This window comes from Oryctolagus cuniculus, chromosome 7, assembly GCF_051225735.1.
Source record: "Oryctolagus cuniculus isolate XC-2025 breed Fujian yellow rabbit chromosome 7, ASM5122573v1, whole genome shotgun sequence".
Classification (NCBI taxonomy): Eukaryota; Metazoa; Chordata; class Mammalia; order Lagomorpha; family Leporidae; genus Oryctolagus; species Oryctolagus cuniculus.
Genome location: NC_142873.1, coordinates 99591827 through 99608237, shown reverse-complemented (window position 1 = coordinate 99608237; position 16411 = coordinate 99591827).

Here is a 16411-nt window from a genome sequence, read left to right as displayed (position 1 = left end):
AACACCACAGTGAAGAAACCAAAGAACATCTCCAATATGCCAAACAAGAAATGCAAAAACCGAGGTAACAAGAACAAGGAAGACACTATGACACCCCCAAATGAAATAGACACTCCAATTCAAGATTATGAAGATGATGAAGTAGAAGAAATGCAAGAAGCAGATCTCAAAAAATTGATAAGAACATTAAGAAGTTCTCAAAAGCAAATTCTAGAACTACAGAAATCCTTAATGGACAAGATAGAAAATCTCTCTCGTGAAAATGAAATATTAAGGAGGAATCAAAATGAAATGAAACAACTAGTAGAACATGAAACTGTTATAGTGACGAGAAATCATAATGAAATGAAGAATTCAATAGATCAAATGACAAACACATTAGAGAGCCTTACAAACAGAACGGGTGAAGCAGAAGAGAGAATATCAGACTTAGAAGACAGAGAACAGGAAAGGATACAGTCAGACCAAAGAAAAGAAGAGGAAATTAGAAATCTAAAACATATTGTCAGGAATCTTCAGGATACTATTAAAAAACCCAACATTCGGGTTCTAGGAGTTCCTGAAGGCATGGAGAGGGAGAAAGGATTAGAAGGCCTTTTTAGTGAGATATTAGCAGAAAATTTCCCAGGTTTGGAGAAGGACAGAGACATTCTAGTACAGGAAGCTCACAGAACCCCTAATAAACACGACCAAAAGAGATCCTCACCACGACACGTGGTAATTAAACTCTCCACAGTGAAACATAAAGAAAAGATCCTAAAATGTGCAAGAGAGAAACATCAGATTACTCTCAGAGGATCTCCAATCAGACTCACTGCTGACTTCTCATCAGAAACCCTACAAGCCAGGAGGGAATGGCGAGAGATAGCCCAGGTACTCAGAGAAAAAAACTGCCAGCCCAGAATATTATATCCTGCAAAGCTATCATTTGTGAATGAAGGTGAAATAAAGACCTTTCACAGCAAACAGAAATTGAAAGAATTTGTTGCCACTCGTCCAGCCCTGCAAAAGATGCTTAAAGATGTGTTACACACAGAAACACAGAAACACAGTCATCAATATGAAAGAAGGTAAATGGAGGAAACCTCACAGCAAAAGATCACAGGATGTTCAAAGCACTTATTAGAAAATATCTTTGGCAAATGGCAGGGCAAAGTTACTACTTATCAATAGTCACGTTGAATGTTAATGGCCTGAACTGGCTGATTGGGTTAAGAAACAAAACCCATCTATTTGTTGCTTACAAGAAACACATCTTTCCAACAAAGATCCATACAGACTGAAAGTGAAAGGCTGGAAAAAGATATACCATGCCAACAGAAATGAAAAAAGAGCAGGCGTAGCCATCTTAATATCGGACAACATAAACTTTACCACAAAAACTGTTAGGAGAGACAAAGAGGGGCACTATATAATGATTAAGGGATCAATTCAACAGGAAGATATAACGATTATCAATGTATATGCACCTAACTACAGGGCACCGGATTATTTAAAAGATTTGTTAAGGGACTTAAAGGGAGACTTAGACCCCAATACAATAGTACTGGGGGACTTCAATACTCCACTCTCAGAAATAGACAGATCAACAAGACAGAAAATCAACAAGGATACAGTAGATTTAAATGACACTATAGCCCAAATGGATCTAACAGATATATACAGAACTTTCAATCCTACAGCTAAAGATTTTACATTCTTCTCAGCAATACATGGAACCTTCTCTAGGATTGACCACATACTAGGCCATAAAGCAAGTCTCAGCAAATTCAAAAGAATTAGAATCATATGATACAGCTTCTCAGACCATAAAGGAATGAAGTTGGAAATTAGCAACTCAAGAATCCCTAGAGCATATGCAAACACATGGAGATTGAACAACATGCTCCTGAATGAACAATGGGTCATAGAAGAAATTAAAAGAGAAATAAAAAATTTTCTGGAATTAAATGAGGATAACAGAACAACATACCAAAACTTATGGGATAACAGCAAAAGCAGTGTTAAGAGGAAAGTTTATATCAATAGGTGCCTACATCAAGAAATTGGAAAGGCACCAAATAGATAAGCATTCAGTCCATCTCAAGGATCTAGAAAATCTGCAGCAAAGCAGACCCAAATCTATAGGAGAAGAGAAATAATTAAAATCAGAGAAGAAATCAACAGGATTGAATCAAGAAAAACATTACAAAAAATCAGCCAAACGAGGAGCTGGTTTTTTGTTGAAATTAGTAACTCAGGAATCCCTAGAGCATACGCAAACACATGGAGATTGAACAACATGCTCCTGAATGAACAATGGGTCATAGAAGAAATCAAAAGAGAAATCAAAAACTTTCTGGAAGTAAATGAGGATAACAGCACAACATACCAAAACTTATGGGACACAGCAAAAGCAGTGTTAAGAGGAAAGTTTATATCAATAGGTGCCTACATCAAGAAATTGGAAAGACACCAAATAGATGAGCTTTCAATTCACCTCAAGGATCTAGAAAACCTACAGCAAATCAGACCCAAATCTAGTAGGAGAAGAGAAATAATTAAAATCAGAGAAGAAATCAACAGGATTGAATCAAGAAAAACATTACAAAAAATCAGCCAAACGAAGAGCTGGTTTTTTGAAAAAATAAACAAAATTGACACCCCATTGGCCCAACTAACTAAAAAAAGAAGAGAAAAGACCCAAATCAATAAAATCAGAGATGAAAAAGGAAATGTAACAACAGACACCACAGAAATAAAAAGAATCATCAGAAATTACTACAAGGACTTGTATGCCAGCAAACAGGGAAACCTATCAGAAATGGATAGATTCCTGGACACATGCAACCTGCCTAAATTGAACCAGGAAGACATCGAAAACCTAAACAGACCCATAACTGAGACAGAAATTGAAACTGTAATAAAGGCCCTCCCAACAAAGAAAAGCCCAGGACCAGATGGATTCACTGCTGAATTCTACCAGACGTTTAAAGAAGAACTAACTCCAATTCTTCTCAAACTATTCAGAACAATTGAAGAAGAGGGAGTCCTCCCAAATTCTTTCTATGAAGCCAGCATCACCTTAATTCCTAAGCCAGAGAAAGATGCAGCACTGAAAGAGAATTACAGACCAATATCCCTGATGAACATAGATGCAAAAATCCTCAATAAAATTCTCGCCAATAGAATGCAACAACACATCAGAAAGATCATCCACCCAGACCAAGTGGGATTTATCCCTGGTATGCAGGGATGGTTTAATGTGCGCAAGACAATCAATGTGATACACCACATTAACAGACTGCAGAAGAAAAACCATATGATTATCTCAATAGATGCCGAGAAAGCATTTGATAAAATACAACACCCGTTCATGATGAAAACTCTAAGCAAACTGGGTTTGGAAGGAACATTCCTCAATACAATCAAAGCAATCTATGAAAAACCCACAGCCAACATCCTATTGAATGGGGAAAAGTTGGAAGCATTTCCACTGAAATCTGGAACCAGACAGGGATGCCCACTCTCACCACTGCTATTCAATATAGTTCTGGAAGTTCTAGCCAGAGCTATTAGGCAAGAAAAAGTAATTAAAGGGATACAAATTGGGAAGGAAGAACTCAAACTATCCCTCTTTGCAGATGACATGATTCTGTATTTAGGGGACCCAAAGAACTCTACTAAGAGACTATTGGAACTCATAGAAGAGTTTGGCAAAGTAGCAGGGTATAAAATCAATGCACAAAAATCAACAGCCTTTGTATACACAGACAATGCCATGGCTGAGGAAGAACTTCTAAGATCAATCCCATTCACAATAGCTACAAAAACAATCAAATACCTTGGAATAAACTTAACCAAAGACGTTAAAGATCTCTACGATGAAAATTACAAAACCTTAAAGAAAGAAATAGAAGAGGATACCAAGAAATGGAAAAATCTTCCATGCTCATGGATTGGAAGAATCAATATCATCAAAATGTCCATTCTCCCAAAAGCAATTTACAGATTCAATGCAATACCAATCAAGATACCGAAGACCTTCTTCTCAGATCTGGAAAAAATGGTGCTGAAATTTATATGGAGGCACAAGAGACCTCGAATAGCTAAAGCAATCTTGTACAACAAAAACAAAGCCGGAGGCATCACAATACCAGATTTCAGGACATACTACAGGGCAGTTGTAATTAAAACAGCATGGTACTGGTACAGAAACAGATGGATAGACCAATGGAACAGAATTGAAACACCAGAAATCAACCCAAACATCTACAGCCAACTTATATTTGATCAAGGATCTAAAACTAATTCCTGGAGCAAGGACAGTCTATTCAATAAATGGTGCTGGGAAAATTGGATTTCCACGTGCAGAAGCATGAAGCAAGACCCCTACCTTACACCTTACACAAAAATCCACTCAACATGGATTAAAGACCTAAATCTACGACCTGACACCATCAAGTTACTAGAGAACACTGGAGAAACCCTTCAAGATATTGGCACAGGCAAAGAATTTCTGGAAAAGACCCGGGAGGCACAGGCAGTCAAAGCCAAAATCAACTATTGGGATTGCATCAAATTGAGAAGTTTCTGTACTGCAAAAGAAACAGTCAGGAGAGTGAAGAGACAACCGACAGAATGGGAAAAAATATTTGCAAACTATGCAACAGATAAAGGGTTAATAACCAGAATCTACAAAGAGATCAAGAAACTCCACAAAAACAAAACCAACAACCCACTTAAGAGATGGGCCAAGGACCTCAATAGACATTTTTCAAAAGAGGAAATCCAAATGGCCAACAGGCACATGAAAAAATGTTCAAGGTCATTAGCAATCAGGGAAATGCAAATCAAAACCACAATGAGGTTTCACCTCACCCCGGTTAGAATGGCTCACATACAGAAATCTACCAACAACAGATGCTGGAGAGGATGTGGGGAAAAAGGGACACTAACCCACTGTCGGTGGGAATGCAAGCTGGTCAAGCCACTATGGAAGTCAGTCTGGAGATTCCTCAGAAACCTGAAGATAACCCTACCGTTCGACCCAGCCATCCCACTCCTTGGAATTTACCCAAAGGAATTTAAATTGGCAAACAAAAAAGCGGTCTGCACCCTAATGTTTATTGCAGCTCAATTCACAATAGCTAAGACCTGGAACCAACCTAAATGCCCATCAACGATAGACTGGATAAAGAAATTATGGGATATGTACTCTTTAGAATACTATACCGCAGTAAGAAACAACGAAATCCAGTCATTTGCAACAAAATGGAGGAATCTGGAACACATCATGCTGAGTGAAATAAGCCAGTCCCAAAGGGACAAATACCATATGTTCTCCCTGATCGGTGACGACTGACTGAACACCAAGAGGGAAACCTGTTGGAGTGAGGTGGACACTATGGGAAATGGTGGCTTGATCAGCATAGCCCTGACTGTTAATGAACAACTTAATACATTATCCCTCTTAGTAGTTTTTTTTTATCTGTTCTACTTAATATGACTGGTTTAGATCTGTAATTGATGCACAGTTATTCTTAAGTGTTGAAAATTAACTGAAATGTGATCCCTGTTGAACATGGTGGTGGGAATGGGAGAGGGAAGAGATGTATAATTTGGGACATGCTCAGGCTGACTTGCCCCAAGTGGTGGAGTTGGAAACATACCAGGGGATTCCAATTCAATCCCATCAAGGTGGCATGTACCAATGCCATCTCACTGTTCCAGGTGATCAGTTTCAGTTCACAGTTGGTCATGGTGAAGGGACTGGGAGTCAAAGGGAACACATAGACAAGTCTAGTACCTGCTAATGCTAACCGATGGAGTAAATAAAGGGGAGAGTGATCCAACATGGGAAGTGAGATACTCAGCAGACTCATAGAATGGCAGATGTCCTAAATAGCACTCTGGCCTCAGAATCAGCCCTAAAGGCATTCGGAGCTGGCTGAAAAGCTCATGAGAGTATTTCAGGCATGGAAAGCCAAGACACTCTGGCAAAAGATCTCTGCGAGTGAGATCCCAGTGGAAAGAACAGGTCATCAAAGAAGGAGGTACCTTTCTCTGAAGGGAGGAGAGAACCTCCACTTTGACTATGACCTTGTCTAAACAAGATAAGAGTCGGAGAACTCAGAGGGCTTCCATAGCCTTGGAAACTCATGACTGGAGCATAGGGAGATTACTGATGCCATAGACGGGAGTGTCAATTGGTAAAGTCAACAACAGGAGTCACTGTGCACTTACTCCTCATGTAGGATCTCTATCCTTAATGTGCTGTACATTGAGATTTAATGCTATAACGAGTACTCAAACAATATATTTCACTTTGTGTTTCTATGGGGGTGCAAACTGTTGAAATCCTTACTTAATGCATACTAAACTGATCCTCTGTAAAAAAAAAAAAAAAAAAAAAAAAAAAAAGAAATTATCAATTCCCAACTTGACTCTCACTGGGATTAAACATGACAATAGGTCTGCTCTGATTTCATCATCATTTAAAAAAATCATCTATTATTTTTCACTTTATGTTTCTGTGTGGGAGCAAACTGTTGAAATCCATACTTAATGTATACTAAGCTGATCTTCTGTATATTAAGATAATTGAAAATGAATCATGATGTGAATGGAAGGGGAGAGGGAGTGGGAAAGGGGAGGGTTGTGGGTGGGAGGGACGGTATTGGGGAGAAGCCATTGTAATCCATAAGTCGTACTTTGGAAAATTATATGCATTAAATAAAAGTTAAAAAAAAAAAAAAAAAGAAAAAATAAACAAAATTGACACCCATTGGTCCAACTAACTAAAAAAAGAAAAGACCCAAATCATTAAAATCAGAGATGAAAAAGGAAATGTAACAATAGACACCAGAGAAATAAAAAGAATCATCAGTAATTACTACAAGGACTTGTATGCCAGCAAACAGAGAAACCTACCAGAAATGGATAGATTCTTGGACACATCCAACCTACCTAAATTGAACCAGGAAGACATAGAAAATCTAAACAGACCCATAACTGAGACAGAAATTGAAACTGTAATAAAGGCCCTCCCAACTAAGAAAAGTCCAGGACCAGATGGATTCACTGCTGAATTCTACCAGACATTTAAAGAAGAGCTAACTCCAATTCTTTGCAAACTATTCAGAACAATTGGCAAGAGAGGAAATTCAAATGGCCAGCAGACACTTGAAAAAATGCTCAGGATCACTAGCCTCCAGGGAAATGCAAATCAAAACCACAATGAGGTTAACCTCATCCCTAGAATGGCTGTCATGCAGAAATCAACAAACAACAAATGCTGATGAGAATGTGGGGAAAAATGTACTATAATCCACTGTTGGTGGGAATGAAAACTGGTATAGCCACTGTGGAAGACAGTATGGAGACATCTCAGAAACCTGAACATAAACCTACCGTATGAACCACCTATTCCACTTCTGATAATTTACCCAAACCAAAAGAAATCAGGATATGAAAGAGCTATCTGTACCCCACCATGATCATTGCAGCTCAATTCACAATAGCTAAGATATGGAATCAACTGATGACTGATGACTTGTTAAAGAAACTATAGTATTTATACATTATAGGGTGCTAATGAGCTGTAAACAAAATGAAATCCTGTCTTTCACAATTAAATGGATGCAACTGGAAACAATTATACTAGTGAAATAAGCCAGTACTCAAAAGACAGATTTTTTTTTTTTTTTGACAGGCAGATTTAGACAATGAGAGGGAGACAGAGAGAAAGGTCTTCCTATCCATTGTTTCACCCTCCCAAATGGCTGCTACTGCCAGCGCGCTGCGCCAATCCAAAGCCAGGAGCCAGGTGCTTCCTCCTGGTCTCCCATACGGGTGCAGGGCCCAAGCACTTGGGCCATCCTCCACTGCCTTTCCGGGCCACAGCAGAGAACTGGACTGGAAGAGGAGTTACCGGGACAGAATCTGGCACCCCAACTGGGACTAGAACCCAGGGTGCCAGTGCTGCAGGCAGAGGATTAGCCAAGTGATCCGCAGGGCTGGCCAAAAAGACAGATATTTGTTTTGCCTGATCTATGGTAACTAACAGAGTACCTGAAATGTGATGTATTGGCGTGAAATGGACATTTTGAGTTCATGATTGTTCATAGCCCTTGTCTCTTTTGTTTCAGGAGCAGTGTTTTTTTCTTCTTACTATTTGGTGAATTCTTTACTTAGTGTAGGGTTAACCTTAAAGTGTAAAGCAAATCACAAATGGATATTTGTAAAAATTAAGGGTGGGAAGAGAAGATGGATGAGGAAGAAGGGTTGGAGTATGGGAATGAAGGAGGGTAGGGTGGGAAATGTCCCTACGTTCCTAAACTTGTATATATGAAATAAATGAAATTTGTATAACTTAAAATTTTTAAAAAAGAAAAAGCTAGACTCTAGCATCTCAGTTATCTTCCCTTCATGATACAGTTATGACAGAGTTTGTTAGCATAAACATCAAGTATGTAACTGAAGATGAAGAACTGGCTATGAATACTCAAAATTAGAAAGAGTTCTGAGGCCAGTGCCATGGCTCACTAGGCTAATCCTCCGCCTTGCGGCGTAGGCATACCGGGTTCTAGTCCCGGTTGCTCCTCTTCCAGGCCAGCTCTCTGCTGTGGCCAGGGAGTGCAGTGGAGGATGGCCCAAGTGCCTGGGTCCTGCACCCCATGGGAGACCAGGAGAAGTACCTGGCTCCTGCCATTGGATCAGCGCGGTGCACTGGCCGCAGCACACCGGCCGCGGCAGCCATTGGAGGGTGAACCAACGGCAAAGGAAGACCTTTCTCTCTGTCTCTCTCTCACTGTCCACTCTGCCTGTCCAAAAAAAAAACAAAAAAACAAAAAAACAAACAAAAAAAAAAAACAAAAAAAAACAAAAAAAAAAAGAAAGAAAGAAAAAAAAAAAGAAATAGTTCAGAGTTCTGCTAGAGTAAAACAAGAAACAAAATAAATACAAAAACAATAGCTCCTGGACAATGAAAGAAGGATAGAGTTTAGGATCAACTACATGCAGGGTCATTCTGATTCTGCTTGATGTATGTGAGTAAAATTACTTTATTTCAAGTAAATTTTGCTTATAGCAATATAACCCATATCATGACTGTTGCAACCATTCACTGATATATATTATCCTCTTCATCAAAGTGTAGATGCTCCTCAACTTATGACTGAATCACATCTGGAGAAACCTATTACAAGTAGAAAATATCATAGGTCAATAATGCATTTCAAACCCCTAACTTCCCTAATATCGAGGCTTAGAGACACAGCACATGGCAGAGTATCAGAGGATTACCCTCCTGATCATGTGGCTGACTGGGAGCTGTGGCTAGGCACAGCTGCTCCAGCTGCTGCTCAGCATTGTGCAACAGCACTATTGGGGCATATCACTAGGCCAAAGGAGATCAAATTCAGAATATGGATTTTATTGCTTTTGTATCACAGTAAAGTTGAAAAATTGTACTTTGAACTTTTGTTGATCTTATGCCAATGAAGTGTGGATATAAGTGACGAAGTCATAGCTAGTGGGAGGATTTAAGAACAAATATTTAACTTTTCCACTTCTCACACTTTGTGGTGATTGTTGGGTGTAGTGTTCATATAAGAGTGGTAAGACAAAGTTGGTCCAAAACATGGAGGGATGCAGCCAAGGAGAGTGGCCTGGACATAGGAAATGAAGCTCCTCTGTGAACAATAAACTTCTAAGCTAATGCAGGAGATTTTGTGTTTATTATCTCAGTTCCATCAAAAAAATGTGCCTAAGTTTAGAAATGACAGTAGACTGATGGTAGTCCTTCAAATACAGTGTAGGTTCAATCTTTAATAAATCTCCTTACTGAATTTATAAAATCTTGAATTAAAGGACTCTTCTAAGAAGTACACGTCAAATGATTCTCCATGATTTCCCCCAGGAAGTTGGCACTGCAGGTTGGAAAGTCGCTGTTTGTGCTTCTTTCTTAAGTGAATTTTAATGTGAGTAGATTATAGATGATTTTTACCTTGCTGAATGTGTCTCCTGTATTTTTCAAGTCTGTACTCAAGACCAACTGAATCTTGCATGAATGTTGCATTTAACATACACAGTGCACAAAACATCTAAGAAACATCCACAAGAATATCTTATTCTTATTTATTACTGACTAAAGCAATGATTTTTGGCAATAATGAAGACGTGTTTTATTGCTGTCCTTTTAACGTGAGAAATGTGGTAATAGAAGAATGAGTGTGACTGTATTACAAAAAACTGGGGAAAGTTTTCACACTAAACTGACATTGCTCTTCAGCCCTGGAGATTCTTAGAACGTATCAAATTAGAAAACCTAGATACAAAAAAGTTATATGTCATTACTATCTTGTCCAATTTATGTTTTATTGTAAATCTTGAGCATCAGGAATGTGCTTACATTTTCTCCCTAACTTCCTATCACATCCTAAGCTAGTTACTTAAACTCTAAGACCTATAATGCTTTCACCACAAATCTAAATGATACTTAACATCCTGGTAGTATTGTGAGGGTAATCATGCAAGTATTATAAATTCCTGGCACATACACATTTTCTAAATATTTTTCATTCAGAAATATAAAGCTACTCTATTATTTTTAATGTTCTTGAAATAAATTACAATATTTATCTTATTCAGAATTTCTATGATGTTTTGTATTTGAATTATGTACTCTCTCAGTTTAAACATTTGATTTTCAACCTATATTACACTGTGCCTTGTATTTGCATGTTTTAAATTTCATTTTAATAGTTATTATTACATTTCATTATAACACAGCCCTGTGATTTAATTTGTAAAATTCATTCACAGTTGATGAGATAATGGAGATCTTGGAATATTATGTGGATGCTCAAAGGTCACAATGATCCAGCCAGAGTTTCTAGCTTCTTAGTTTGTTGTTCATTCCACTAAGTACAAGGTAATGTCAGGATGATGCTTGGATAAATGACAGGTGGATGCATGAGATATCTGTCAACTCAATCTAAGACCATCTAGTGCTCAACAATAACAACAGTGTAATGAGAATAATACCAGTCACAGAAACTTGATTCAGCTGGAAAATGCGTTAGCTACAAAATTACAAAATAGACAAATCTTCCTTTGGTAACAAAATCTGCTTTCTTGCCCCGGAGTGTTTTTTGAGTTTCACCAGAAAGGATCAAGGCTGCAAGGTCTGTACTTTCTTGATATTATCGTTTCTGTAATTTCTTTTGATTGCTCACATTTGATGTCTATAATTTATGACAATTTCCTGCCAAGAAGATATTTCAATGTTTTGTTCCCATCTTAGGTCCAGCTCAAAAAACAACAAAATGCACACACACACACACACACTACACACACACAGGCACACACACACACTATGTATAAACACATTATCCACACGTGACAGTACTGCAACGTTTGTGGAAAATGGATTTAAAAGATAAGGTTATTTTGGTGCAAATATTTTGGAAATCCATACATGAAAGGAAATGAAAAATTATGCATGAATTTAAAATATACCAACATAAACTTCTTTTAACATAATTTTTCTAAAATCTTTTTGATGTACCCTCATGTGTAGGGACGGCGCCGCGGCTCAATAGGCTAATCCTCCGCCTGCGGCACCCGCACACGGGGTTCTAGTCCCCGTCAGGGCACCGGATTCTGTCCCGGTTGCTCCTTTTCCAGTCCAGCTCTCTGCTGTGGCCCGGGAGGGCAGTAGAGGATGGCCCAAGTGCTTGGGCCCTGCACCTGCATGGGAGACCAGGAGAGGCACCTGGCTCCTGGCTTCAGATCAGCGCAGTGCGCCGGCCGCAGCTGCCATTGCGGGGTGAACCAATGGAAAAAGGAAGACCTTTCTCTCTGTCCACTCTGCCTGTCAAAAAAAAAAAAAAAAAAAAAAAAAAAAGAGAGAGAAGTACTCAGTACTCTCACGTGTAAGTGTGTGTATATGTGTGTGTTTAGACAAGTGTATATGCATGTGTGTGTATACACACACATGTATATGGATATATATACATATATATATATATATGGATATGGATCAAATTGTGAAGTAGTTGACCTCAAAGCCTATTTGAATCAAACTGGGCACATTTCAATAGTCAATTCAACCACTATTGTGTCTGTGAAGAGATACTGATTCACTTCCTTCCCACTAAGAATAGAAAATGGACCACATTTCTGTTCCTATATCACCTCCCTCACGTTTGATTTTAGTGCTTTCCATTCCGCACTTGAGATATCTCTGTGCATATTTGTCCTTCCCAATTATTTCTTAATGTTTTTAGGTCAAGGAGTGCACTTTTTTAAAAAAAAATACCATCTAATATTCTGCGGGTCATGTGGTGTCAATGTCCATCATTCACTTTAAGAATAGAATGAGTAATTATTAAAGATAGAAGATCAAGAAAAATGATAATTACAGACTAAATATTTTGTTCTTCATGTTTCATGCCTTTCTTTTATGCTTATAGCGAACTTCTTCTAATCCATGCTCCTGAATCAAAGCTTAGAAACTTATCAATTAAAATTTGTATTCTGTGAAGATGATACTCTTTTCTACACCCAGAAAAGACTTAATATTTTTATCAGCCTCCCATTTCACAATCAGGGACTGCCTGTGCACTCTAATCAATGCCACATAGAATGCTGCCAAATAAATTTTTTTCTTACCCTGTCCAGTAAAGTAACATAATAGTAAAACGAAAAAAATGCAAAGTCTAAATGAACCAATGAAATTTATTTGATGACAGTATTTTGTGGCTAAGAACCACTATGTTCCTAAATTTGTATTTGTGAAATACATAAATTGTGTGTACATTAAATAAAAGGTTTCTGGGGAAAATATTTCAGTCCTCGATAAGATGATGATTCCCTAAGTGAATAAATGTAAAATCTGGTCCTATAATAAGCTCCAGTGACAGCAAGCACTGAAAAGATTAGCTCTGCGTGGTGTCCGTTTCTTATGGTATCCATTTTTCCTTTGTGGCATAGGAAATAACTTCTATACTGTAGTTCTGCTTCTTTCAGACAGACTCTTACCTAAAGGAAGAATAGTGATATTCAATATAAAATTACTCAGAAAGTGCTGCAATATACATACGTAAATATTCCAATCCTGTCTACACATATAATCAAAGAGAAGGATTCTAATGTTTGCGTTGCTGGGGATGAATGGATAGAGAATTCTAGGGTATAGAAATGTGCCTAATTAACATGTGCTCCCCATCAAAACCAAATTTATTTTGATTTTAACAAGCCTCATTTTATGTTATATGACACACGTTTCTTTTTTCAAATTTGAGTGAATATAGGTATTTTTACAAATATTTATATTTTCGGCCAGCGCCACGGCTCACTAGGCTAATCCTCCTCCTGTGGCGCCGGCACCTCGGGTTCTAGTTCCCATTGGGGCGCCAGATTCTGTCCCTGTTGCCCCTCTTCCAGGCCAGCTCTCTGCTGTGGCCCGGGGGTGCAGTGGAGGATGGCCCAAGTGCTTGGGCCCTGTATCCGCATGGGAGACCAGGAGAAGTACCTGGCTCTTGGCTTCAGATCAGCGTGGTATGCCGGCTGCAGTGGCCATTAGGGGGTGAACCAAAGGAAATGGAAGACCTTTCTCTGTGTCTCTCACTGTCCACTCTGCCTGTCAAAAAAATTATATTTTCTTTTAATACAATAGAATGTAATGGTTTATAGCCAAGAGGTGACTTTTACTTGACCCTGTGTCTACTGGTTTGTCTAAACGGCTTTATGATAAAATGAACGAGAATCTAGTTGGAAAGAACAGAGCTCTACGATTCACGCTGTGGTTGCTCTTGAACAAGAATTAATCTGCACCGGTGCCGCGGCTCACTAGGCTAATCCTCCACCTTGTGGCGCCGGCACACCGGGTTCTAGTCCCTGTTGGGGTGCTGGATTCTGTCCCGGTTGCCCCTCTTCCAGGCCAGCTCTCTGCTGTGGCCCGGGAGTGCAGTGGAGGATGGCCCAAGTGCTTGGGCCCTGCACCCCATGGGAGACCAGGAGAAGTACCTGACTCCTGCCATTGGATCAGCACGGGGCGCGGTGGCCATTGGAGGGTGAACCAATGGCAAAGGAAGACCTTTCTCTCTGTCTCTCTCTCTCACTGTCCACTCTGCCTGTCAAAAAAAAAAAAAATTAATCTGCATTTTATCTCTCGGCCTCTGTTGTGGTATGCATATGGTGTTGAGTGTTGCCCACTGACTGGAGACCCCTGTGTTATAGCAGACAGCTGAAACATGGTATTTTAGGGTATTATTGATGTAACATAGGTTCTAAGTGTCAGTCTTATCGAATTATTTTTCTTTATTTGATTTATTTTTCTTGGCTTTTTAATAAAGTATGTACATGGTAATTACCCCTGGGGTTACTTGACTCAGCATTCAATCAAATTCATGATAAGTGAATAGACATGTTCCAAAAATTCAGGTTGGTCAAGTGAAAAAGGAGGTTTATAATTTCTGGAGCAAAATGATAATGAAAAAGCTGTGGAAAAAGATTTTATTTCAGTATTCATTGTTATAATCTCATTTAAATGGGTAAGCATATATTAAATATGCATATAAGTGGACATGTATCCATTTATTCCTCGGCTATTTATAGAGGAGCATAACAACATCTGTTATAGGAGGCTTGCCATTCCTATTTAATTAATTTTGTAAAAAATAAAAAAATAGGGAGCAAAGTTGGGACAGAAATCAAACATCCATAAAGATACGAAAACATAAATACAAGTTTATTAATAACCATATGAAAAGTTAAGATTATCGTCATACCTTATATAGGTTTGTGAGTAACGTTGTTGTCCCAGCACTCATGTTTGTCAGTAGTTACACACATCTGATCAATCCAGTCTTCATGCTCTATTTTGTTTCTCTACTGTGCATTTGTGATTCACAAAACCATTGTAAAAACATAATCACCTTTGGATCCTTTACTTTACGCATATTTTCATAATCTGCATTCTTTCATTCACTTACCCAAAGACAATCACTAAAAACAAAAACACAATTAATGCAGGCCTATACTCAAATAACCATATAAATCAATGCCCAAATTAAGATGAATAGATGAATTCATGAGAATAGCTCCTAAATTAAATAGCATATGAATGCATTTTCAGAGTTAGGCATAATGATAATCATAAGCATGTGTGAATCATAAGCATGTGTGAGTAGATTAGATCATTTTGAAGTGGAAAGCTATGGTGAGTACACAGGTAGATCTATTAGTCAATAAGAAAAAAAAGACTGCTTAAAAAATTGAGTACTTGGGGCTGTCATTGTAGCACAGCAGGTTAAGCCACTACTTGCAATGTCAACATCCCATGTTGGAGCACCAGGTTGAGTTCCAACTACTCAGTTGTGATCCAGTTTCTCGCTAAGGTCCCTGAGAAGGCAGAGAACTATATAGTTCAAATGTTTGTCATCTTGCTGCCCATGTGAAATAGTAGGATGGAGTTCTTTGCTCCTGTCTTCAATTAGGCCCAGACCTGGCTGTCACAGTTATTTGGATAAAGAATCAGCAGATGGAAGATCCCCCTGTTCCTCTATCTCTAAAGCTCTATCTCTCAAAAAAATGAACAAATATTAAAATAAAATCAAGAGGCTGGCATTATGGCACAGTGAGTAAGATTGGAACCTGCAATACAGCATCCCGTTTGGGTGCCCATTCAAGTAACGGCTGCTCCATTTCTGATCCAGCTCCCTGATAATGGCCTTGGAAAAAGTAGCAGAAGATGGCTCAATTGTTTGGACTCCTGTCAACGTTAATCCTCCTAGTACAACTCATTAAGGACAGAGGTCCTAAATGGGGAGTAAGTGCACAGTGACTCCTGTTGTTATTTTAACACTCTTATTTATGATGTCAGTGATCATCTGAGGCTCTTGACATGAGTTGCCAAGGCTATTTAAGCCTCTTGAATCCACAATCTCTGTCAGTATTTAAACAACGCCATGAGCAAAATGGAAGTTCTCTATTCCCTTTAGAAAAATGTAAATCCTTCTTTGATAGCCCCTTCTTTCCCCTGGGGTCTCATTCACATCATTCACAGAGATCCTTCATGTAAAGTTTTTTTTTTTGTTTTTTTTTTTGTTTTGTTTTGTTTTGTTTTGTTTTGTTTTGTTTTTTGCCACAGTGTCTTGATTTTCCATGCCTGAAACTCTCTCATGGGCTTTTCAGCCAGACCAGAATTCCTGAAGGACTGATTCGGAGGTCAGAGTGCTATTTAGAGTGATTGTCATTCTACGAGCCTACTGTGTGAACTGCTTCCCATGTTGAAACACTCCCTCCTTTTTAATTCTATTATTATGACCAGATGCTTGATCTTATCTATATGATCCCTTTAACACTTAATCTTACCTATATAATATTATCACTTTAACACATAAGGTGACATTTTTACCACCCA